Raw genomic sequence first — 25,868 nt, 5'->3', positions numbered from 1 at the left:
TGGCTCTAAACCCCCAATCTTGCATATCCTGCTCAGTCTTTTCTGTTTTCATCCTCTGCTAACTAGCCCATCAAAGCTGGAGTCCCTCAAAAATCTCCTGGGCTCTCTTCCTTTTCTTTCCCTTTCCATTCTATATACTCTTTCTCGAATATCCATCTATTTCCTAGGACTCAGTAGGCATATAAGGACTTCCAAATTTATACTGCCAACTCAGACTTCTTTTTTAAGCTCCAAATATAGTTGTGATTGCTTATTTTAAGTTTTCTCTTGGATGCCTCATATTCATCATACTTAGCATGTCCCCCTCCTTACCCCCATCCTCATTGGCCTCTCCTCCAGTGTTTCTTATCTTGATAAGCCTACTTCTGTTCACTCAATTGTTCATGCCAGTACCTTTGAGAAGAATTTCTAACCCCTGCCTGTCTTTCACAATCAACTTCATTTCCAAGACCTAAGAGTTCTACCTCTGAAATAGATCTCAAATGTGTTCATGTCTCTTCATTTTCACTGCCATCATTCTAGTACAAGCCATTATCATCTCTCATCCGGACTTGTGCAGTAGCCTCCTAACTCTTCCCCCTGCTTCTACCCTTTAATTCACTTTTAAAAATTCATTAATTTTAAATTATGAATTATTAATTATGTTGATAATTATAACAAGAGTGAGCTAATAAAAATGCAAAACCAAAAATATCACTCTCAAACTTTAAATTCTTCAATGGTTTTCAGTTGCATTTAGAATAAAATCAACAACTATAAGGTCCTGAATGAGACACCTGGTAGATGCTGTGATATTCTGACTAGCTCTCCCTTTAGGAATGAAGGAATTATTACCCCAACTGTTAGGAGTGCTGTCAGCTGCCAGTCCTCAACTGCCAGCTGTCTGGGGATTGTTTGAACTGAGGAGAGATGCCTTTCCCAAGGAGATTCCCCCTTCATGGGGAGGCCATTGTGCAATGACTATTGGTGAAGGGGGAGGATTGTATAAAAGTCCAACCTACCTATCCCAATTCTAGCCAACTCTGAAAGGGACAATCCCACAGAGTTGCTTGAGACCTATATTGAAATTGCATCACTGCTCATCTCCCTATGTCCTTTCATACTTCATTCCTCTCTCTTCCACAGGTGTTGATCTCAAGAGTACTCTCATTAAACTGCCTCCACACTAATCCCCATCTCAGAGTCTGCTTTCTAGGAACTCAACCTGCGGCACTCTGTGAAATAAATGTTGAGATTAAGAGAGGTAATAGTTCTACTTTCCTCTTTGATTCTCAGGCTATATCCAAAGTGTTGTCGTACCTACAACTCTACATTAGGCATGTAGGGCCACATTTTAGGGACATTGACAATGTGGAGTGATAGAGGACAACTACCATGTTTAAGGGCTGAAAATCATGTGAAGGGACAAAGTGCTGAAAAAATAAAGCTAGTTATCTTGGAGCAATGTTGACTCAGTAGAAATGCGATCATTATCTTTAGATTTTTGAAAGACTGCCAAATGGAAGAACATTTTGTCTTGTGTTGCTCTGGGGAGTAGAATTTGTAACAGTGCATAAAAGTTCCTGGGACCCAAGTTTAGGCTCAATATCAGGGAAAAGTTTCTTGTAGCAATGTAACGGCATTCTTGTGAGACGATGAGGTCATAGTTACTAGACATGTCTGATCACATCTCATGGATAAAGTAGCAAGGATTCCTATGCTTGGAGGAAGCTTTTTCCATGGCAAGATTTTATGACTTTCTGCTTACAAAGTACCTGAGGATGTTTGTAGGTGTGATCTGTCAAGTGGATTTCACGGACAAGTAAATTTGGAACATAGTTTAAAGTTAGGCAAGTTGCTTTTACAGCAGGACTTCTTAGAGTTTTATTATGTTAAAATCATTATGATAAAACATTAGGGACACCCAAATCAATAGGCTAAGCCCTTGATCTTGATGCTTACTCTTGTGAAGCTTATGTAGGTAACAGAGAAGCTTAGCCTACTTACAGGTATGCCTAAGAGTTATTTCTGTAGAACCTCTTTTGTTGCTCAGATGTGGCCTCATTCTCTCTAAGCCCAAATCTGCAAGTGAAATCATCGCCCACATCCCTACATTCAGGGATGAAATTCTCCCTGGAAGCATAGGAGATGATTTCCAGGGATGAGTCCAGCCCTAGCACTGTGGGATCAGCAATTCCATCTGGACCAGAAGGGGAAAAAGAAGTGTGACTAATACAGTATCAGTGGCTGAGAGAATTCAAACAGAGTTGAGAGGCTACTCTGGAGGTCATGCTTATACAAGCTTCAATTAGACACTGCTACCTACCATGGCTTGCTGGACCCCAACCAGAGCCACTCCAACCAATCTTAGAGAACATCTAAGGCATTATATAGGATTCTACAGAGGTTCCATGCACTAGGGTAACTTTCAGAAAACTATAACTTCCAGATGGATCCCTGGACCAGACAAGCCCTGAAACCTAGAAGACCCAGCCTCTCCAGAACATCAGCTATTTCCATCTCCTAACCCCATATTATTAACAGCCCCTTCCAATATGAAAAAATTAGAATGGCCATAACCCAAATATCCCTAAAAAGTTGGATAGAAAGATCAAAGGTGATGGTGGAGTTACACAGAGAAGGTAGGGTTCAACAAATGAATATGATTGGTGAATCACTAAATTGATATTTCTTTAGTCTACAGTATCTTACTTAGAGCAGCTAGAAGTAAAAGCATAAAATTGTGGAATTGTAATCCAAACCAAACTCTGAAATCTATTACAACTAATTGTTGTGCTGTGCTTTGAAATTTATTTTCGTATATATGTTATTGTGTATATATGTTATTTTTCACAAAAAAAGAAAAAAAATTTGATCGTAATGATGAAAAGCTATATTTATTCCTTCTAGGCTCCTATATTCTGGAGCAGTTAAAAGGAAAAATCTGAGAGGATGGTATGGTAGCTCATGACACACTTTGGGGTCTGTTCTGTAACTACTTGTTGAAGAGTACTTTGAAATCTATTGCTGTTTTTCTTTCTTTGCTTTGTATATATGTTATATTATACAATAAAAACATTTTAAAAAATCATGGTGACTATCCATAGAGGAATGTATCAAGTATTTCCCAGAATTCTTTTTTACTAATGGCAAGTCATAAGAACAGAGCTAGGGTTCTGTGGAATCTACTATCAGAAACCCTGCTTTAGAACATTATATTCCTTAGAATTGCTAGAGAAAAGAGGAAAAGTCTTAACCCCGAATAATGAAGATACAGATTGCTGAGTGCTGGTAACTAAGGTTCTTAGAAATGTGAACATTGGCTCTCTTTTTGCAGAGTGAATACAACTCTTTCCATTCCTACCCTGAGCACATGAGCCTGACTGGTAAGCCCATCTTTAGCAGCCCTGAGTATTAGAATGGATAATAGATAAGAGTTAAAGCATTGTTATTTTAGTTTGTATTCTTCATTATTGAAATTATTTCAGTTTTACTAACAATTTGTATTTGAGGCATTCATAAAGTCCCTAGGTAAAAAAAATCCCTCCAAATACATTTATACACAAACTGGGGGACATTCTAGACTATTGCAGTCAAAACTCAGATCTTCCCAGTGGGGAAAACTCAGAAAATCTTTCCAGTTTTACACTGAACAGGCTAATTTCTGTCCTGTGCTACACAGACACCATATTCGGTCTAAATTATCCAGCTGCCTAATCAACACCTGTAATCAAATTCTCCACACTTTCTGCCCTTTATTCAGCATTTCTAGTGACAGTGTACCAACTCTAGAAAAAAGTACCAGATTGTTGCTTCTGCCTACCTTAGTAATTCTGTGACCTCTTTTATAAAATGCCCATTCTAAAGGCCAGGCAATTGCTTTGATCCTTTTACATAGAATGTGAAATGCTCTAAAAGCTCAACCACCAAATTGTCAGGTAGGTCTTATAACAATAAAGGAGGTGTAGCAGCTCTTACTGTTTCTAGCCATGGTGCTTTTTGGCTGCTTGTGAACAGATACCTTTACCTGTACCTCTAAGTAAATTGAGAAGGAAAGAGAAGTTGGGGAGAATTGTAGGATTAGCCCATGTTTTTTTAGAAATCTTTTCAATTACTATCACCAACATGAATTTATTGAATACCACCACTTTAAAAGAAACTCTGGGCAACAAAATTTGTTTGATAATTCTATTTGCCACAGAGATATTTTCTACAGAAAACAAGGTGTCAGTTCAAAGTTGTTAGGTAGCATATTAAAGAAAACTGGGCATTCAAGTTAACACCTCAACACCCTTCGAAATTCTTTTTTTTAATATATATACCACATTTTGTTCGTTCATTCATCGGTTGGTAGACATTTGAGTTGTTTCTGTCTTTGGACTACTATGAATAGTGCTTCTGTGAACATTCAAGCATGAGCATTTGTTTGAGTACCTGTTTTCAATTTTGGGGGAGTATATGCCTAAGAGTGATATTTCCCTTCTAAATTCTTAGAAGGCAAGCCAAATGGTTGCAAATTAAATATTTAATTGATTCATGTTGAAGCTAATAAATCATCTGAAGTCAAAGGGATGATTCAGGATTATTGTTTAAGCAAGTAGGTTTTATCCTTTTTAGGTTCTATCTGTCTATTGAGGCTCCCTTTTGGTCAAGAATACACTCTCCTACCCACATGCACACTCACACACACATACACTTACAACATTGCTGCCAAACACCAGAGATCGCGTTCCTATGGCAACTACAGCCTATTTTATGACAGTCATCTTTACACAAAATTAGGTTCAGAAATCCACTGTGATGAAAGGGGAATCTGTTCACACTTGCCAAAGTTAAGTTTTCTATGCCACAGGTGTTAGCATATCCTAGATATTTATTGGCTAGGATTTTATTATGTGTGAAGAATCATACAAATTTTATAGCATGATTAATCAATATTGCTTCCCATAGATGGAATGAAAAATATAAAAGATTGAGAACGATAACTAAGGAGCTGTTTAAAATAAATTCTGAATAATCATACAGGCAGAAAATTGCATCTCACATAAACCAAAGTTCCCAAACACCGGAAGCCAAAAAGAAAGACACTTACCTTAAATTACTCTATGCCCAAGTCTGCCACATACAGACTGAAGACTGTGGTCAAGAAAGCCTCAAATGTCAGGAATAGGGCACTATTGGTGATCCTGCTGCCTTTTTTTGCACCAAAGAGTTTATTCTGCTTTCCTGAGTTTCATAAATGACATTCCCATTTCCTTCCACACCACTAGAAGATCTCAGGGATTCAAGAAGTTTGTGTTAAACGTTAGTCAGCACATTCCTGTGTTTAATGGAATAACTGTGGAGTTGGAGTCAGCAGCCCTTAACCCTACTATTGATTGCTTTTGCGGCCAGGAAGAGTTACTTAACCTTCTTGGGTCTCAGTTTCATCTGTAAAATGAGGGTTTCAGTCTAGGTGACCTGTAAAGTCTAATTTGGCTCAAATAGTCTATGACATTAAGTTCAATAGAATAAAGTAACTTGGCCAAGTGAGTCTTCACCTCTTTGGATGTGATCAGAAAGTAGTTTAAAGACAATTTTATCTCTATCCCTACAAAACCAAACATATGTATATATGAAAATGTGTGTGCGTGTGCGATTTGCTGTTTTTGTTATTGAAAGGAAATAGAACTTTCTGTCAAATGAGACAAAGCTAACAGATTCTATTTGATATTGAGTCACCTGTGACAGGCTGGATGTTTATTCTGGTCCTGGCTTCATGACCTCATTTCTTAGTATAGAGTATGATGAGTTTGCAAAAAGAAAGCCTCGGGGCAAAAAGGGTATGATGGGACCAGAAATTCCACTGAAGAGTTCCAATAAGAAGGTCAGAATTCTTTCTCATTCAGTCTTGTAAGAAACAGGAAAATTGGGGGAAAAGATTATTTTCTAGGTAGTGTTCCACTCTCACTAATGGGCATTAGACATTGCTCTCTTCAAAAGCACAGACCGTTCCTTCTCCCCAGATTCCACCAGGCTTCCTGGCATTTGAAGAATTATGGATATGTCCCCTCATGATTTCAGGCCATGACCACCTCTGTTGCCAGTCTCTCTCCTAGTTGCCCTTGCTACTTGGTGTTGGCAGAGCAGAGATGAAATATCTCAGCTGCTGCTCAAGTATTTGATTTATGATGACAGAGGCCATATTTTCCTAAGACAAAATTAGGTAAACTTGGTGTGATGAGTATGAATGTACTCATGAGGCAGGTGAGAATATTTGAGTAAAGGCTGTCCTGGAAAATCCCTGATGTATGAGATCAGGGTGTTGGCTTGACATTATTCATTTGTTTGGTGATAGGAGGGGACCGGTGGTTTTTCCAGTTAAAAGATTTGATTCCTCCATAGTCAGCTCATGCTCAGGGTCCCTCTTCCTAAAACCATAATGCTTTGAATCTTTTTCTTGCCTTCCATATGTACACAGAAAAATAAGTTTTGGAATCAGGTCTGGAGCCAAAGGATTCCCAAGGCATTCCGTTCCGTTAAGCACTGTCTTTGTCTCCCAGGCTGCTGTAACAAAATATCACAAACTGGGAGGCTTACAACTACAGAAATTTATTGTCTCAGAGTTCTGAAAACTAGAAACTCAAAATCAAGGTATCAGCTGGGCCTGCTTCCTCTGAAACCATAGGGGAATATCTTTCCTTTCCTTCTAGCTTTTGGTGGTTTGTCAGCAACCCTTGGGGTTCCTAGATTTTGCAGCTGCAGCACTTCAATCTCTGTCTCTGTCATCAAATGGCATTCTGTCCACAGTCTGTCCCTGTGTCTAAATTTCCTCTTTTTGTAAGGACATGGATCATATTGGATTAGGGCCCACCCTATTGCAGTTTGGCCTCTCTTAACTTATCACACCTTCAAAGATGCTATTTTCAAATATGATTGCATTCATACTACCAAGGGTTAGAACTTGAATATGTGTTTTGGGATAACATAACTCAACCCAGAGGAAGCACCAAGAGGAAGATCACACTGGGTCAGGATCCTTTCTTCTCATGTTTTGGAATCTCTGACCCCCACCCCCCACCCCCACCCCCCCATCACAAGCTTGAGTCAACCCTGACATGCGTCTGGAATGGGGGCTCTCTAAGTGTTGGAACGTATTACCTATTTTATTTACTGCTGCACTTGCAGCCCTTAAAGCATACAGTTTTGCATACACAGTACTCAGTAGATAATAAATATTTGTGGAATGAATAAATGATATCATTTGTTATAAGACTGAACTATACCAAAATTTTTTTCAAACTTATGGTAAAGTCAGAAATAAGAATATTTGACAAGAGAAACTGTGTTTAGAAGAAAAAGGCAACTTCTAGACTCTTCTTATTTGGTTTCAATTTTTTACTGATCTGCCTTTACATATTTAGTAGTATTCAGAGGCATTTTTTCTTGATTGACGGATCTTTCAGACTCTTCATTCCTATTTCTTTGCCCTGAATAGCAGTATGTTGAAAGGGCAAGAGTCCTCAAGGTAAAATGTCACATGTAGCTGGCATGTGAAACCTGTTTCGATTCAGTCTTTTAGTTATTGTTGACTTATTTGGGGCTTTTACAAAAATATCTGCATAATTCTGTTTCAAAGTAATAATAATAAAGTTTCCACTTCTTCCTTAAAGTCATTCCTGTTCTATTTTATTTTCCATTAAAAAAATCCAATTCAACTTCAAATAATAATAATAGGGTTCCATTTATTTCAAATCACCAAAATCCCAATGCTATTTCAGAAATGTTGTTTTCAGAAAGACTCACTACTCAAGAGTGACAATTTTATGTCTTTTCTAAATGAAAAAAAAAGTAAAACTGCATAAAATGTATCTGTTTGGAATTTCTAACAATTTGGACAAAGGACTGGGCTAAAGTTTACCTTGATTATACCTTGGAAGAAAGGATTTGTTAAGTCAATTATTATGGTAAAAATTTTAATTGTTGTAGAATAACAGTAACTAAGCAACCTGGAAGCACAGTAGCATAAATAAATATGCAAACAACACATTATTTTCTATACATTAAAGCAGGTTTCCTAAGAAACTGGCAATATTATTCATCCAGTTTAAATGACTGCAATAATTCCTTATGTGTATGGTACTTTGTTTTACAACTTAGTAAACAACTGCGTGCAATATATTTAATTATCATAGCAACTCTGTTAGTTGGACATTATTCCCATTTTACAGATAGGAAAACAATACCTCAGAGAGCTTAATGGACCAGTACAAAGACACATGACTAGTAAGTGCTAGAGCTGAGGCTTAATAAAATGTAGGCCTTCTGATGCCTGCATGATCCAAAGCTCATTTCAATGCAACACAGTTTCCTGTAACAGTTTTAATATGCTCTGTTATTTAGACTTTTCATCAATCTTGACAGCTCAAGTCCCTAAGTCATTGGATAGAGTCAAGAGGGGCTTTGGAAAAAGATAGGGAGGGTGAAAACAATACTTTTCATGATCATTAAGTCATGATGATGATAGACACTTCTCATACCATAAGGACTTTCAGGATGTTCCCATCTGTATCTTTATAATTGAACCCTAAATTTAGAAGAAACTTCACAGATTATCAGTCACTACTTTCATCCCGAGGGAGAAGCCCAGACCATGGGAGTACATGAATTTGTGATCTGAAGTGGGGTAATGAGCATATATGTTAGTACAGTTTCTTTTATTTGTTCTTTCTCTCAATGAATGGAGAATGCCAAGGGCAAGGAATTAGAATAGATTCAGATTTCGCCACAGCAACTGTAGAATATACTAGAGCAAATCAGAAAATCATTTTCAACCTGGAATGCGGTACTCAGTCAAACTATCAGTAATGGAAAAGGGTGGAATAAAGAAATTTTCAGATATGAAAATTTTACTTTCATGCTTTCTCAGGAAGATGTGCTGTATCAAAAGAAGACTATATAACAAGAAAGAAGAAATGTAATACAAGAAATGAGGCATACAAACCCAGACGAGAGGCCAAGAGAATTCCCAGATAATGGGAACCCAGGTAGTTTTCTATGCAGCTAGCATAGAAGGCAACTTATCTAGACTGGAGACATTCAAACATTTGTGGCCAAGGACAGTACAGGGCTCCATATTAATACCTGCCCTTCCCAAGTTGGCATAATGAAAGCCTGTGGAGCCCTTATTTTTATTGATGAGATCTACAGTGGTGAGACAAAGTATATTTGTAGTATGAAAGTTTACACTGAAGCTTGGTATCTTTCACAAATAATATCTTGATAAGAAATTTAATATCCCTATTTACAATAATGCAGAAAACACAAATCACCCGAACAACACAAAATTATACATGTGTTTTACTGTATACTGTGCATCTTTTTGATATTTTTATTGGTTTATTATATGTAAAAAAAAATAATAAAATACATATTCCTTTTCCTCCAAATCCCCAATTCAACAAAAGTGAAAATGAGTGTTCAATTTGATTGGTCATAGGTAGATATGGAACCATTAAAGAAGCTGATTCTCTCTCCCCTGTGTTTTTCTCCCCCTCTAGTTAGATTGGAGGCCATCTGGATTGCTAGTTTAAAGGTATGATTTCAGCATGTATTTCCAAATTGTCTCTCTGAATGATAGTTCCAATTTATGTTCCCACTAATAAAGGATTGAGAGAATCCATTTCCCTGTACTCTCCAGACTTATCTTTTTTACATTGTTACATTACTTGGAGATGAAATTACTGAGCAATATTCAGAAATGTGCTGTTTTGTTTTGAGTTTTGGTATGAATTTATCAGGACGGAGACAGAGTGTTTCACAACCTGGTGGCCCACTGGCAGCTCCGTGTGGAATCTTGCTCACGACCATGCTCCAGACGCTCTCGCTGAACACCTTAGGATTTAGTTGTTCCAGAACCAGCAGAATATTAATCGTCCCCATGCAGCATTCGTAATGAAGAGCTGAATTACTCCGCATGGCAGACAAAATCAACTTGGCCACCAAAGGCGGCCTCGTAAGCATGGCATGCATTTCTCATCCACTGTTGGATTGTTTAAAATGTTCTAACACTGCACAAACATTTGTACTGGTGCCTTTGCCAGCAGCAACTGTTCAGGGGTATCTGAACAATGGTACAGTCTCAAGAGCAGTGAAGATGCCATTGTCAAAGTTCCCAGGGAATCTATTCTTCCCTGGCTCATGTTGGAGGCAGTAGGGATTCCACACAGCGTGGAGTACTGAAGGCAAGTCGGATTTTAGAATAAGACTCATTTGATTTTGAATTTCAGCTCCAACATTAACAAGCCGTACAGCCTTGGATGCTTGCTTTTGTTGAGCCTTTAGATATCTCCTCTCTAAAATGGTAATTATAACAGTTCTTTTACAGGGTGGGAGAAAGGATTAAATGAGATATGAGATAGGTATGCAAGGCACCTGGCTCATGATAGGTAATTAGTTCACATTGAAATAAAATATGTTAACTCTAGTAAAGGAATTAATATTTTTAAATCACTTAGAGGAGTGCCTGGCTCATAATAAGCATTCAATCAATGCCAGTAATAATTCTCTCTCTTTTTTTTTAATATTGCAAGGGATAGTCTCACTGAATTGGAGGTCCTGTTTGGAGAGTCAGTTTAGTAAATCTCTATATTGAGGTTATTCTACACCCAGTCTGGAAGGAAGCCCAAAAATGCAGGGCCTTCCTCATGCAATTTACAGTTTAGCTCAGGATATAAGCAACAGACATAAAAAGTCATCCAAGGGTGCACAGGTGGTTGGGTTGAGTAATCCAGCAGTAGAATGCTCGCCTTCCAGGCAGGAGACCCGGGTTCAATTCCTGGACCATGCATCCCCACCCCCCCATCCAAACAAAAAGTCATCCAACAATAACAATTTTAAAAATCATGTTGCCTGAAACAGCAAAGGAATGGGACAGATCCTGGAGGCTGTAGATTCTTAAAGGAGAGAGGAGTAGAGAGAGTTGGAGAGACAAAGGGAGAGGGAGGGGTTGAGAGGAAGGTGAGGAGGGGAGAGAAGTAGCAGGAAGGCATGTTACAGAGTCTTGAATAAACAGTTTGAGGGAAGAAAACATGTCCATATAATTTAGGACCAGCTTGGGGCAGACTTTTAATTCTTTCCACAGCAAGAAACCACCAAGAGTAGCAATAGTTCAGGAAAAATCAAATTCTAGGATGTTTCTCCTAGACCAGCTGGCTGTCCTTTAGGAGTTTTGTTGGAGAGTTTGATGAATTATTTCATGTGAATCTCCACAGATAATATGAATCAGGCCAGCTGAGGACAAACGAGATAAAGAATTGTAGGCATGATCCTGACCAGTGAACTCTGAATTACACTAAAAATATTAAGTATATAATCATCATTCCTACACACAATTCTCACTCTATAGAGACTGCCAATGGGAGACAATCTCCCGTACCCAAGCGCATTTCAAAGAATCCTAAAATGTAACAAGAAGCATTAGAAACTCTTTAGTCAAATCCCATCCAGTGGAAGACTTTCCTTTACAATTTCAGAGAGAAATTGCCATTAATTAATTTCCTGCTTAAATGCTTAAGTGATATTTTTAGAACAGCATTCTTTCTTCTCAAACATATGTGAAACTTTTCAAGTCCTTTTGAGGGAAATAACTATATTGCCTAACACTGACTGTGTGCTTACCATGTGTAAGTCAGTATGCTAGATGCTTTGCTTGCTTTATCTCATTTAAACCTCCAAAACCACACTTGTGAGAATATTTCTGTTAGTATCCCCATTTTACAAATGGAAAAGTGAAGGTTTGAGCTTTAGTAAGTTTCCCAAGGCATTACAGCTAGGAAGCAGTAGAGTCAAAATTTGAAACGGGGTGATCCATGCTCATAGCTTCTGCTCTTAACCAAATTTCATCTTGCGTTGATCTACATTAGTGGTGATCAATCATTTTTCCACCAGATTCATAGAAGGCCATGTCACCCACCCTTCAACAACAATAGCTCCCAATAGTAGAGAACCTCAACATGGTTTGGGTGAATGTAGGGGCTGTTGTTCTGAGAAGGCCACCCTCATTTTCAGGATAATCTTCTAGGTCCCTTTCTCACTGGGAAATGTGCTCACCCCCCACCCCCAAATTATTACCACCAACCCAGATAAATCAGGCAACATCTGGGAAGAAACTTCTAATAGGTAATATTAATCAATATATTTAAAAAATATCATCCTTTTTCAGATGAAAAGGAACTCTGTGAAAAAGCTTTATATAACTAGTATGGTTCCCATAAAACAGCCTGACATCTTGATATTTTAAGGTGTGAAATCAATAATGACATGGTTTCTTATTTCATCTTGCCCTTGCAAGTGGAAGTCTGCACTTTTGGGAATCACCGTGTCACATAAGATCCATTCCTTCATTTTCAAGAAGGGACTTCCCAAATCCAATTATTATAAAAAAGGAAACATCCTGCCTCTTTCTACTACATGCAATAACCCTCATGATGCATTAGGGATTTCTTTAGCTACAATTGTAAGGTCCATTCCTCTGTATAAACCATGATCTTATGTAAAATAAAGAATAGCTAGACAATATTTACTTAGTAGTTTTACATATAGATTGTCTAGATTTTCATTAGGACAATCCAGTTTATGTTGTTCAAACTAAAACTCATATCTTTAAGAGTTTCCTGACTGGTCAATGAATTTAGCTAGATCTCTGTATTAATGTGGCTCTGGTAAGACCAGTTAGCCTCCCTTTGTTCTTTGCTCCTGACCTTGACCTCTACTCCATCAATGAGCTAATAAAACATGACATAGGCCAAAAGGAAGATCTCAAATGGGCCAGCACCACACCTGGGAACAGACCAAAGTTCAAAGCCCCCCAGTAGAATGATTTTTAGAGATAAAAGTCAGCATATGGACATTTCAGTTACTCTTTGCAACTTTACTCCAGGTATATATACATCTTAATTTATAGAGCTACAGATGTAAAACAGTATTTTCTAAGTTTAATTTTTAATATTAGCCATATATTTTAGATTTTTACAGCATAGGATATGTTAGAGAATGTTATGTATTTAGACCCTTGTAGTACTTAGCAAATGATAGTGCTAAGACTGTGACTAAGACATAATTGCAAGATTTTGTCACATATTTCACATTCTTAATTTTGAATTTTGCCACCATTTTATTCTTAAAAACAAGATAAATAATGGTAATCGTTGATCAACTATTAATCTTGTACCTATTCTTTATAACTCCCATATTGTATATTATATCCAATATTTCTGTGGCTAATCATTTTTCCCTAGGAGGCTTACATTATTCTTATTAAAGGTTCGTGCATTGGTTGTAACTGCTTCCACATCCTGAGGCTTAATCCCACGCTTTAAATGACAGGTCATCTACAGTAAGTTTAATGAATGTGACTTCCATGACACAGAAGCCACTTAGGAATATGTTAAACATCTGTGACCATAAGTATGAGTTCTGCACAATCTCACTAACTACAGAAAGGCATTCAAAGTGGAGATTTCCTGCCACACTATCAAATTAACCCATCGTTTTCCTACTTTTGCATTCTCAAAAGTCCAAGAATGGAATGCAAAGGTTCTTTCTTCCAGAAGTTACTCTGTCATCCCCAGGGGAATGTGGTACTTTAAAATCTCTGGTTCTATCCTCTTATTATTCCCTCATATCTTCAGTTACATTAGTCAAGTTTCCTTCTCAAGTCAGGAACATTGACCAGGCTTTGTTTTTTTCATTAGAACTGGTCATTTTCAACAGTTGCTCAGCATCAAGACAGCTTTTGTTTTCTGAGTCAGTGGAACTAACTGGTTTTCATGGTGCATACTCATGATTCCCAAGCTTCGTGTTCCTTCCCGTCCCAACTCCAATCTCAACTACAGGGATTAATAGCCTCAGACCTTCAGTGGGAAGACCTTCCATTGGATTATTTCTGTGGAGGTATTTGAAAGAGAATCTGTTTCTAACTGAATTGCTTCCTAAGATGAAAATCGAAGCCTTTCTTACTGAGCATACCTTCAGTGTCATTACAGAGCAAGCCTAACAGTTCATGTATTAGTATGAAGGAATCAAAGACTTTGAGACTGGTAGCCTTTCTTTCAAGACCCCAGAGTACTCCTCTCGTGGTAACTGTTAGTTGAAGCCTTTGATGGAGGAAAAGAACCTAAATTTAATAGACAGTCACAGAAAGCATTGAAATGGATTCTTCAATTATATCTAGAACATTACGTTGTTTTCTTACAAACAAATAACTTGAGCTCAACACTGGTTCATATTTTAAACAATATGACTTTCGTCTGCCAAAAAAAAAAAAAAAAAAGGAAGGGAATTGTCCTATAGATCTAAAAATGTATTGTACTCGTCACATGAGAAAATTTTCACAAATGAGAGCTCCTATGTTTCTCGGGCTCTAGCATCTATTCATCTTTTTGTTCCTTTTCTTTTCTCTTTGGTATAAACATTAAAAACCAAACCTCAAATAAAACAGGTTTCAAACAATGAAACGTTATAGACGAAAAGTTTTGAAACGGATATAATATTTATATAAAAGACATTTTAATTTATTAAATGCTTAAGCAACTTAAAAGCACCCACAAAACCTCTTCACTTTAACCATTTTATTATATCACTGTTATTTTCTAGTTCATATTGTGAGGATATATAGGTTTTAGATACAGAAATCCTTTCCCATTGTAAGATTATGGTTCATGAGGAATTTTCTAGTCTGCAAAACTTCTGCTGGCAAAATCATTGTCTCATAGACCATAAGGGATTAGGAGAAATCAATAAATTGCCACTTAACATACAGTTTTTAAAACCATGTTAAATAAAATTCTAAAAGGTTTCTAGAAATCTCTGCATTATTTTTTGCTGCATAACAAATTACTCCAAAATATACTGGTTGAAAACAACAAACGCTTAGTATCTTACCGTTTCTGAGGGTCAGGAATTCAGGAACAGCTTAGCTGGATAATTGCAGCTTAACATTTGCCATCAAAATGTCTCCTGTGGCTGCAGTTATCCAAAGACTTTATTGCAGCTGGACGATCTGCTTTCAAGTTCACTGATGTGGTTTTTGTCAGCAGGCTTCAGTTCCTCCTCACATGGGTCTCTAAAAAGTTGTTTAAGTATCCTCGGGACATGGCGGTTGTGCTCCCCCAGAGGAACCATCTGAAAGGGAGCAAAGAGGAACTCATGCACCTTTCATGTCCTAAGCTTGGAAATCACACACCTTCCTTTCTGTCCCTTTCTGTGCCTTAGGAACAAATTACTAAGTATAGTCCTTACTAAGAGGAAGTAAATTAGATTCCACTTTTTGATGGAAGGAGAATCACAATGCGAACTAGAGCTGTTGCCTTTAAGAACATGATCAGCTGGGTAACTCTTCTCCTAGGAGATTGACCACATTTGTTGAGGAAGTATATTTGAGCACTGCAGTATTCTAAGGTAGATTTTTCTTCTGTATAAGTCAAGTAAGCCATATCTCTAAGTAATTTTTTTGAATTAGCCCTTTATGTATTTGATGTCTTTCACACTTACATTCTCCTTTGTTTCATTTGCTTAAGTCTTAGTAAAATGGTTGTGTAACTGCTGGGAATTTTGCCATATTATCAAGATGCTGAAGTTTTCATATGGGGGGGGCTGCTTCCATCTATCTCCAGAATGAGGTCCTAGAGTAAAACAGCCCCCTTTGCATGCTCCACGGCCTGTACCTACCAATGTGGTCTAGAAAGGGTGGAACCTTGTTGCCATATATATATTTTTTTATGCCAAATGAAATTATCAGTAAATTGTTTAAGGTAGCCAAACTATAACTTTTACTACAGACATACAAAATTGTATCATTCTAATACCATGCTTGGCTACATTAAAGTTGAAGGATTGTGTTTTGTTTTTTCTGTCTGACATTATCTTGTAAAAAGCTTTTCATGAATCTTCAGCCTTCACATTTATCACTTAATGATTCCATAATGGTTCCTTAAGATGATGTACAATAGATTATATAACTATTCTCTAATCATTATCTATTTGTATGTTTCTGATTTTCCTTCCACCTTTATAATGTTGCTATAAACATTTCTCCACAAATAGCTTCCACTTTCCATCATTTCAATTTTTTTCCTTAGGGCAAAGCTCCTCAAACTGGATTATTTAGTTGAAAGATAAGCATTTCTTACAGACATTTCATTGAAAAGGATAGATGATGTCATGTAAGCACATGAAAAGATGTTCCACATCACTAACCACCAGGGAAATTGCAAATTAATAATACAACGAGTTATCACTACACACCTATTTGAACAGACAACGTAAAAAATAATGATGATACAAAGTGCTGCTAAGGATGTGGAGAAACTGAATCTCTCATACATTGATGGTGGGAATGTGAAATAGTACACAACCATTCTGAAAAATAGTTTTTCAGTTTCTTTAAAAGCTAAATATATATACTTACCATATGCTTCTGTTTGCTAAAGCTACTGAAATGCAATATGCCAGAAACGTACTGGCTTTTAACAATAAGAACTTATTAGTTTACAAATTTACACTTCTAAGTCCATGAAAATACCCAAATTAAGGCTTCAAGAGAAGATGCCTTCTCTGAAGAAAGGCTGCTGGCATCCTGGTTCCTCTGTCAGCTAGCAAGACACATAGTCAGCATCCACTAGTCTTTAGCTCCTCAGTTGCATTGCTTTCAGCTGCTTATTCTGGTGGCTTTCTCTCTGAGCATCTATGCATCCCCTCTTAGCATCTCCCAGGCTATTATCCTTCTGTGAGCTCTTTTTCTAGGTGTTTCATTCTCAGAGCTCTTGGTGTTTCTCTCTTTTATCCTTATAAAGGACTCTAGTAAAGGAATGAGACCTTCCTTGGATTGGATGGGTTACATTTCAATTGAAACAACCCAATTAAAAGGTCCCACCCACAAGAGGTCTGAACCCACAGAATGTATTCAAGGAAAAAGGCCTTTTTGGGGGTACATAATAGCCTCAAACTAGCACACCATACAACCCACTAATCACCCTGGTGGGCACTCAGAGAAATAAAAACTCATGTTTGCTAAAGTTGTTTAACTTGTAATAAACTGGAAACAACTCAAATGTCCTTCAGTTAGGTGAATGGATAAACAAACTGTTACAACCATACCATGGAATGCTACTCAACAGTAAAAAGAAATAAACTTGATATATGCAACAACATAAATGGATCTCAAGGGCATAATGCTGAGTGAAAAAAGCCAGTTTCAAAAGATCATCTATTACATGTTTTCATTTATATAACATTGAAATGACAAAAGGGGTAGCATGAGGGAGATTTTCACAGTGGTAGAATAGTTTTGTATCTTGACTGACATTGTGGTTACAGGGTCATCAAATTTACACATGTAAATAAATGTGATAAAATGGCATAGAACCATGCACAGACATTTACCAATGTCACTGTCTTGGTATTGAAATTATCCTATGGCTACATAAAATGTAACCACTGGGGGCAGGTCGTGATGGCTCAGCAGGCAAAATTCTCACCTGCCATGCTGGAGACCCAGGTTCAATTCCTGGTGCCTGCTTACATTAAAAAAAAAAAAAAAAAAAGTAACCACTGTGAAAAACTGGGTGAAGTTTTTGTGTAATATTTGCAACTTCTAAGGAATCTATAATTGTTTCAAAATAGAAAGTTTAAAAATATTCAAATATGGATTTTCTGTTCATATTTTTTAGTTTATAAGGATTATGCTGTAGCATAGAGACTTACTGTTCTGAGGTTCTGCTCTTACCATGGAGAAATCAATGAAACCACCATCTCTTTAGGGCTTCTTGAAATTTTTTTATACATCTCACCCTGTGGTAGAAGGTGAGAGAACATTGCTTCATATTGAAGTGACTTAATGAACACATGGCAGGTCTGGCAAATCTTCCTATTTAGACAGGAGCACTTCAGTGCATTTTATGAGTGCATCTGACTTAATTATGTAGATTAACACTTTCTTTTTTTGCTGAAAGTCATTTTCCTCAGGAGAAGGACCCTTAGGGCAGTACTTTTACCATTTTTATTACAGATGAACTTTGAAAGTTTTTTGATATTTAATCTCCTAAAATCTTTACTTCAACATATGAATGATTAAACCACCAAATTAGGCACAGAGATGTGTGAAAATCAATAGAAAGATGAATAAAAGGGATACTACAATAAGAAATACTTAGGCAGTCTTATGAAAACAGCAATTAGTTAAGAGGAAGTACACACACACACATACAGGCACACACATACAGGCACGCATGCACACACACACACATACAGGCACGCACACACACACACACAAGACCACATATACCAGGAAACCTATTGTAGTTTGTCTCCCACTGAAACTGCCCTTGCAAAGACAAAACAACAAACCGCTAGTCTTCAAATCCAATAGCATTCTTTCTGGTTTCACATTGTACTTTCTTGTTTTTGTTTGTTTGTTTGTTTGTTTGCTTTTTGCATGGGCAGGCACTGGGAATCGAACCTGGGTCTCCGTCATGGCAGGTGAGAACTCTGCCTGCTGAGCCACCGTGGCCAGCCCCATGTTATACTTTTTATGGTATTTGACACTGATGCCTTTCTTGAGATTCTAGACTCCCCTTGGCTTTTGGTGAGTGCAGTCTCTCTGACTTCAATCTCTATCTCCTTGATTATTCTTTCTTAGTCTGGGTTTCAGGCTTCTCTTTCTCCACTACTTCTTATTCATCAGGTTGTCCAGTGTTTGGACCTTAATACTCTTCTTTCCTCTCTGTATACAGTCTCTCTGAAGAATCTATTGGTGACTTCCATGTCCACTGATAACTTCCATATTTGTATTTCCAGCCCTGTCTCTCCTTTCCATTCCAACGTCATACATCCATTCTTTGTATTTTCACCAGGGTGGTCTACCAGTATCTTCGATTTCCCATGTTCAAAGCAGAACTCATTATCTGTCACCTCATGTTTGCTCCTACTCCTGATACATTCCCCACACTGGTAAACAGTGCTACATAATTCAATGCACTCAAGTCAGAAATATTTGTATCCAATCTTCACTTTCACCCACTCCTTCTTTTCCACCTTGTCTTCTTAATGTCTCTGGAATATATCATCTCCTCCTGCCTGTTGTCACTGCCCATCGTTCAAGTCATTTTTATTTCTTGTCTGGTCTATTTCAATTCTATTCATCCTGCCTCCAGGTTCATATCCTTCCCCCAACCCTACCGCAATCTATCTTCCACACTTTCATTTCAAAATTCAGATTGTGTCTGTCATCTACTGCATGGAGCTTTTCTTGACTCCCAAAATACATTTGACTATTTCTTCCTTTGCATTCCCACAGCATCTTGCAGAACCTTTTACCTTATCTTTATGACTTTAGTTTGCATGTGTTTCTCTCTCTACAGCATCATGAGTTTCCTGAGTAAAGTATGACTGTTGAGTTCTTCTTTGAATCTCCAGTTACTAGCAGAGTCTGGTGCATTGTAAGAGCCTAAACTCATAGCTAACATTTGTTGAGCAGTTACTATATCTCAGGTATTGTTCTGAGCACTTTACACACACTCTCACTTAATCTTCACAACTCTAGAAGAAAGGTTCTATTTTACCCTCACTTTATAGATGAGGAAATGTTACTTAGATTATATGTAAAGGTACTTAAAATATACTTGCCAAATATTTCTTGAATGAAAGATAAGAAATGGATGAATGCCCAACTACTCAGTCTTCTGCCTGCGAATAAGACCCTGAAATATCCCTCTGAATTTAGTTCACTGCAGGAAGGCCGCCAGCCCCATATGTCATTCTGGCATGTATTTTATGATCTGGAGAACTGCAACTCATTTTCCATTATCATAGTCCATCTTCTGATCCTAAAGCATCCTTGAAGGCATATGCCTGTCATATGCCTCTATGCAATTTTCATATGAAGGACACTGATCTTGAGGCACAATTGGCAGGTTGGTATTTTTCTTTTTCTGAGATGGAGAGTTGTGGGTACTGAACTCTAAAGTTGAAGCCAGAGAGAAATGTAAAGCTCCTCTATTAAACAAAACTTGCCTCCTTTCAGGTATAGCACCTTCATAAACAATTCTTTAGGTGACTCCATTGTCTTTAGATGGACTCCAGCACAATACTCAGCACATAGTTTGATTCTACAAGAAGGCTCTCTAGAAACTGGAAAGACATAGGTTTGGAATCAGAATCCCAGGTCTGCCATTTACTAAGCAGATGATTGTGGATGAGTTATATAACTCCTCAGCCTCAGTTTCCTCAGCAGATCAACCAATATTTATCAAGTACCCAATAACATGCCAGCTGTGTGCCAGGCCCTGTCTAGGTGAGGACATTACGTCTGTTGCAAAGGTTGCTGAAAGGTTTTATATAAACAGTGCATGTAGAACACAGAAGATCCTTGACATATAAAGCTTTTTGTTTTGTTTTTCTTTTTCACATACTGCAAGGACTAAACATGACTATTTATTAATAGAGGTTACCTATTAATAATCACCAAATCAATTTTCAATTGGAAGATTTAAAACAATTCAAGTAAAGATTATCATAGCAATACTCAAAAAGAATAGTCTAAACATACATACATGTACTTGTAAATATCCACCTCAAAAGCTTGAAAGTCTTTTGTACTTTTAAAAGTTTAAACTTCATGTGCGTCGATATGAAAAATGCAACATCATAAGTAAGTCTCAGAATAAATAGACAAAAAGGTAAAGTATAAATATAATATTATTTTGCATATATTTGCATAGTGTTTTTTAAATGAGAAAGAACTGTGAGAAAAAAAGCATGGAGAAATGACACAACAATCTAAAGGAATCCTGCTGAGAATTTATTCCCTATTTCAATCATTCCCATTCTTCATAATTCAGACCTATCTTTTAATTAGGTTTTATTCATTTTTCACTGTTATTTTGTGACACTTACAGGTACAATGATGATGGTTCAACAGTATCAATGTAACATAGCCAGGTTTGTGTGTTAGCTGTTAGTTGCTTTTTGCGTTGCTTTGTCTTCCAACTCTCACGTAGGAGAGCTGATGCGTCCTTCACAAATACTGTATCTTCACTACAGGTTTCTACAAGAAAATATTTTTTAACATCTGCAAAATTTTCCAATCTTAATAGCTGTTAATTAATTTTAAATTTATCATGCCTCAAAGGAGATTCTAAAGCTTACTTACATCCACAGTCACTGTATCACTTGATTGATTACTTACTGCTTTCAACAAGAGCAAAAGAATTATGAGCTTATGATTTTGCTTTAATTTAGCATTGATTCTCCTGCTATGTCCTCTTTCCTCAACATGCACATATGTACACATACACACATATCACCACCACCATCCCACAACACACACACAGATGCACACACACACACACAGACACATTCTAAACCAAGAAAGTGGAATTAATTATAAAGACCCCTGATGCTACATACAAAACTCACTTAGCCTTATCTATTTTAATGAATTGGAACCTAAAAATGCATTCATATAATTTCTATGCTTGTGTTTCACTTACATACATAGGTGTTAATTTCAGATTAAAGCTTTTTTTGCTATTAATGTTATCTACATTGCCTGTAGAATATTGAGGAGCATAAATCTAAAGCTACCATACTTTGACTTTGTTAAGCTGCTTGCCAAAGTGTTATATTAATTCTCGCTACAGCAGTACTCCTGTATCATATAAAACATATTTTCTAAAATGCTCTGATAATGAAAGCATAATAGCAGGAATATAATACTGTTAACTTGACAATTCATCACCCAAAAAACAATTTTCCTAGATGATATATTGCCAAGATTCATGCTGCTGCATGTGCATAAAGAAAAGACCACGTGTTGTTCTGCAGCCTTAATCTAGTATTATTACACAATAAAAAGATATGCAGACAGCCTTTGGATTGAGTGTGATTATTTAAATTATTTAAAATGTCCTTGAATAGCTTCTCTGAAGACTTTTTTTTATTTAAGAATTTATGATACTGCTATTCTTCCTCAAATGCTTTGTGCATTGCTTCCTATCAAAGATTAACTTGAATTAGTTCCAATTTTTGGCTTTACATTTGTTGCATTCTAATTAGTCCTTGGAATGCTGCCTCAGTACTAGTCAAAGCTGTAAATCAGTACTCTTCGAAACCCCCATAAGTCTACCTTTCACTCTAAACTGTTACAGAATGGCAGAATTTCAGAACAATTGCAGTTGCATTTGAGGATGATGGTGTTTATCGGCCACTCCCAACCCTTGCAATGTGTATAGGCAGAAGGCTTGTCAACTCTCTCTGAATAATGGCTATGTTTTCATACGAAGGATTAGGTAATGTTCTTCATTGACATTAATTTATGTTTGATATTTTTTTCATCCCCTCAAACATAAAAGCTGTAAATGACCACAACCTTTGGAAAATGGAATGGCTTTCTGTGACCCCAGGCTGAAATGTAAGAGTTTTCTGCCGCTGCTTCATTCCCATGGAAACAGTCACCAGGAATGATTCTGCTGTCATTATTTTCAAGCACTTGCCCTGTTCTCAATGAGCTGGTGCTGCTCATGGAAGACAGAAGGGAAATGAGCATCCATCTCGTAGGATGAACTCAAGTAACTGTATAACTAATAGGTAGAAAGCTCTTAGATATCTGTTATTTTTAAAGTACATATATGTTTTAATGATATTCTGATTATACAAAATACATATTCCATAGAAACTTTGGAAGGATACATAAGAAACTACAAATGGTTATTCCTAGGGAGAATTGGAAACTGGGCAGATGGGTACTAGTATGGAAACCTTGCAGTTTCTTTATAGAAACTTTTTTATTTTTTATTCATTTTTATTTTTTTACATGGGCAGGCACCAGGAATCGAACTCAGGTCTCCAGCATGGCAGGCGGAAACTCTGCCACTAAGCCACCATGGCTTGCCAATATAAGAATTTTTAAACATAGAAAAAGTAGAGAGAATAAAATAAGGAACCTCCATGTATGAAGTACCCAAATTTAATATTTATCAACTCTTGACAAATCTTTGTCATCTGTACTCCCAAAGTGCACTGGATAATTTTGAGACAAATTCCAGAAATCATACAATTTCATCCATAAATGTTTAGTATTTTTCCCTAAAATGTAAGGACACTTAAAAAATATAACCACAACATTAACATATCTTGAAATTTCAACAATATTTTAAATAAATAAAATAGTCAATGTTTCAAAATGTCCTTATATTTCTCATTGCTAGTTTTTATTTTGTTTATAATGGTTTATTGATGCGACGACCCAAGAGGATACTAGGTGATGCCATTTGATTAATAAATGTAAGACACTTTTAATCTATAATTTCCCCTCTCTTTATTTTTTTCCTTTTCAATGACTTATTCAAAAAATCATATGTTCTTATAGCAACCATGCTTCCATGGTGTCATTGTACATGTTCCACTGTCCCCTGCATTTCTAGAAATCGAAAGTTAGAACTAGAGACTTGCATAAATACAGGTTTGATTTTATTTTTATAACTTCACAGATGGTGTACTGTTTTTCTATCAAGAAATATAAATGCATTAAAATGGCTGTCTCTCTTTTTGTGATATTAGATGAGACTGCTGAAATTGCCCAGATCCATTATTTCATTGGACGTCTGAGCTAGGCAAATGAATCACCAATTCAAAATACTAATGGATTTTTTTCCTCCTCTATAGAGGAAAAAATTTAACAAAATAAAATCTCCCCATAATATGGGAAGTGTATTCTAAAAACCTCAAATATGCAAAATGACCATACAAGCTTTTGTACACCTAGTGTTCTGGAAGTCAAACTAGACCATCCGATTTGTCCTCATTCCTGATGTGGTCGGCGCCATCTGGTGGTACATGCCCACTCTGATGTAAATATTGATGAGGATATTCTGGGCCCTATGGCTGACTGGGACTTCTATGACATCATCAATGATTCCAGGAACCTCCTGATGAGTTGGAACCCACGTTTGTCAGTCAATCTAGGGAAATCAGGCTATGAGGATATCAAGGACAACAGGACACATGCTTCAAGCTTTCTACTTCTCAAGAAGGGATTGTCTGCCATTTCCTGAGCAGGCTCACCTTCCCCTTAATATTCCCGCAAGCCCCACAATGTAAAAATTTTAGCCTACTCTTGTTTGAAAATGGGAGCTTGGCTGAGCCAATTGCTAATGGCCTTGCAGCTGAATTCATATTGTTGCAAGGAATATTATTACAGAGCTTTACTGTACATGCATGAAATATAAAGAAAATAAATGCCATTCATAAACTTGTTACTCAACACAGCTGCTACGATTTTACAGTATGTCCTTCCAAATATTCCTCCAATATTTTAATATAATTATACACATACAAAAAACTAGGACTATGAACTTTTTGAGCCTAATTTGAAAAATTACCCTTATGAAATAAGTTGCAGTAGATACAAATGGGAGCGGCTCTCTATCTCATCAGGACAATGTTGGAACCTTCCAGCCTAGTCCTTTGCCTGGCTGATTGAGTCAGGCAGAGGAAAAACTAACCAAACAGAACCAATCAGAGACTCTCCTGGGAATTGAATGGAGCCAAGCAGAGACTGAAGGCAATTGGAGTGGAAACATCTGATAGTTGGATTCTAATAAGATTTCTAACAAAAGGATCTCAGAGCAGCCCTTTCTTGTGTCTTTCCTGATCCCTCCTATTTAGCTTTTATTCTGATTTAAAACTAGTTTCCTTCCATGTGGTTATTAAGAGTTACTTGAAGATAAAAATATCTTGATTGTGAACGGCCTCAGCCGGCCCCTCATCAAGCCGCAGAAACGCGTGCCATCATCGCAGCGGCTTGGACTGTCCTGTGCCAATTGTCACACCACAACCACCACCTTGTGGCGCAGAAATGCTGAGGGTGAACCGGTGTGCAATGCTTGTGGACTCTACATGAAACTCCATGGGGTGCCTCGACCACTTGCAATGAAAAAAGAGGGAATTCAAACCAGGAAACGAAAACCAAAGAACATAAATAAATCAAAGGCTTGCTCTGGTAATAGCAATAATTCAGTTCCTATGACTCCAACTTCCACCTCCTCGAACTCAGATGATTGCAGCAAAAATGCTTCCCCTACAACGCAACCAACAGCTTCAGGGGCCGGCGCCTCGGTGATGTCCAGCCCAGGAGAGAACGCGAACCCCGAGAGCAGCGAACTCAAGTATTCAGGTCAAGACGGGCTGTACATCGGCGTCAACCTGGCCTCCCCGGCGGAAGTGATGTCGTCCGTGCGGCAGGATTCCTGGTGCGCCCTGGCTCTGGCCTGAGCCCGGCTCCCGGAAGTTGGCGGAGCCGGCCCGGCAGGCCTCGCGAGACTTTTGTATTATTTGTACCAAGCAGCCCAAACAGTGGTGAGCACGCTGACAGAGCATTCCGTTGAAGCGTTCTTTCCGTGCCTTTATTTTGAAAGAGTTGTATTTCCAAAACAGGTCGCCCTGCCTTACCATCCAGCCACCCGTCCGCAAGAGCCACGGGAGAGAAGACAGAGCTCTTGAAGGAGAAGCCATTGCCTCCTCCTCCTCTTGCCGGGGCCTGGGCAGCCGCTCCGGCCAGCCTGCCCCAGGAGGACCGATGTCCGCTGCAGCACTCCCAGAGACCGGGACTAGGACCCGCACCTTTCCTACTAAGGAATAGCGAGAGAGATTTTTTCCCCAAGTTTTGTGTGCATTGCCCCAAATCATGTGCTTCTTCTTCTGGTCGATTTTGATTATTACAGAATTTTCTTCATGCCTTTTCCACATCCAGATTTCACGTGTGTTCATGGAGAAGATCATCCGAGGCCATTTGGCCCCCGTGTCTGGAGGCTGTCAGCTCATGAGGTCGCTTGTCAAAAATTTACTCACTTGCA

At 37.7% G+C, this 25,868-nt stretch overlaps 1 pseudogene; it reads left to right on the top strand.

Moving 5' to 3' along the window:
- Positions 1-23,894: 23,894 nt before the first annotated feature.
- Positions 23,895-25,302, top strand: LOC143683347 (transcription factor GATA-6 pseudogene; annotated as a pseudogene).
- The last annotated feature ends 566 nt before the right edge of the window (positions 25,303-25,868 follow it).

Source organism: Tamandua tetradactyla, chromosome 5 (assembly GCF_023851605.1).
Source record: "Tamandua tetradactyla isolate mTamTet1 chromosome 5, mTamTet1.pri, whole genome shotgun sequence".
Taxonomy (NCBI): Eukaryota; Metazoa; Chordata; class Mammalia; order Pilosa; family Myrmecophagidae; genus Tamandua; species Tamandua tetradactyla.
The sequence above is the reverse complement of the archived record's forward strand: the minus strand, read 5'-3'. Positions and strand labels throughout refer to the sequence as shown.